Source organism: Eumetopias jubatus, unplaced genomic scaffold (assembly GCF_037043125.1).
Source record: "Eumetopias jubatus isolate StellerSeaLion01/CBP00866 unplaced genomic scaffold, mEumJub1_p1.0 scaffold_13, whole genome shotgun sequence".
Lineage (NCBI taxonomy): Eukaryota > Metazoa > Chordata > Mammalia > Carnivora > Otariidae > Eumetopias > Eumetopias jubatus.
In genome coordinates this window covers 89,741,044-89,742,945 of record NW_028274819.1, presented here as the reverse complement: position 1 = coordinate 89,742,945, position 1,902 = coordinate 89,741,044, and positions in this window count along the sequence as shown.

Sequence of the window (1,902 nt, the reverse complement as noted above, 5' to 3'; positions counted from 1 at the left end):
GGTTCCCAAACTGGAAGGTTGCACAGGACACCGAAGGGGAGAAAGGGCAAAGGATCTCAGGAGGGGGGACACAGAAGATGCAAGGGAAGTTCAAGCTGGAAATCGACCTCAAAGACAGACTTTCCCCCCACGTGGACATGCTGCGCGCAAAGAATCTCCCTCCCCATCCCCACGAGGTGCTCCTCTTGCGCTCAGAGGCCTGTGCAGACACCTAGTGAACTTTCGAATGGGCACGTCTCCCTCCGACGCTACCTAAAGGCAGCAACCGGCCTGAGCCATCACAACCTCCAGCACCCAGCTGAAGATGGCAGGAGCTTAATAAACCCATTGGTGATTTAATTAATGAACAGGTGACTTCCTCACATTCCAAATATGGGTCTTGAACTCAGATATCTGTCTTCGATTTTATTTTATTTACCTACTTTGTTTAGTTTTGTCTAGTATGCGACTCAAAGTTGCCCAAAGTTCAAGAGCAAAGACCCAGCCAGGTGACGCTTTTCCAACTAAAAAGGTCTTTATGAAGTTTTACTGGGCTCCTGTCCTCTCTGACCTCCTTTAAAGGAAAATGTTGCTGAAAGTCAGCATATTCATTTTATTTTTCATCTGAGCATATTCGGTATGGGTGTTTGTGAAAAATGGCATCTGGCTTACCACAAATCCAACCAGCTGCTTTGTTGTCAGTCTGAACTTTTATGTAACCTACTGTCCATAGTCTCACTCTGCTGCTCAGAGGCAGTCTTTAGGGCTTTCTGAACTTTAAGTTGAATCTTCTATTTCACCTATTATCGTGAAGGTAAGATGCCCAATCATTATATCCATAAAGATTCAAGAGAATGCATGAAAGGAACCCCATTCTCTCCATCTTTGGGAGGAAGAATAGACTGTCAGATGCTGATAGGGAGGCCAGTACCTGTTACAAATCCCCTTTACCTTGTCAAATTTGCTCTAACTGGTCGGGTTTCTGGAAGCACGGGCCATACTGTAGGCATGCCCCAGAGTGAGAGAACGTGAACGGGGAGGGAATGGGGACAAGGGAGGGCCTCAGGACCTAACTGAGGCACTAGCACCAAACAGGTGGCGCACACACACACACACACACACACACACACACACAGACACACACACACAAACAAAACAAAAAAACACCAAACACCTAAAGAAGGCCTAACCCCTCTTGCTGGCTGCACTGTGGCAGACCACTGCCCTCTGTACTTGGTTGTATATCCACTACTGGATAATGGAAGTATTGGCAACAGAAAAGCAGGCTGATCTTAAACCATAGAAACCAAGGAAATAACAGGTCCAGTTAGGGTCCACAGTTACCACCAAGCTGTGATGAGGATCATGAAAACACATTCTTTTATATCACCTCAACCAGAGGACCTAGGTCCTTTTTTTCTTGGGCTATTATATGAGAAGAGGCCCAAGAAAAAATTGAATGTGTCACACCGAGAACATCTTCCTAGCCAATAACTCTAACATTCTGTGGGTCGTCTACAAACATCTTACTCAGGAACGTCTGTAGCACCTGTCTCACCTTTAGCATTCTGCATTGAACGTTATCATGTCATAAGGAATTCATACGAATACCATCTTTGCCCCCTGCTGAATTGTGCAATGCGGAGGACTTTTTAAATTCCCTTGCTGTTTCAGATCTTCTTTTGTACATGGACTGCCCTGAAAAATGTACACAAAATCCAGAGTTCCATGCCTATTCAGGAATGTAAATCCATAAAAAACAACTCTAGGGTGTCCAGGGTAATTACTCATTTTTGGAATTGACTAAGTACCCCTTATGCCACTGATAGAAAGTTGACAGTTGAGAAACAGCCTCAAGAAGGGATATGTCAACTTCTCCGGGATTACAGTTCACATGTAATTCTCTGCTCTTAAGGGCCGAGG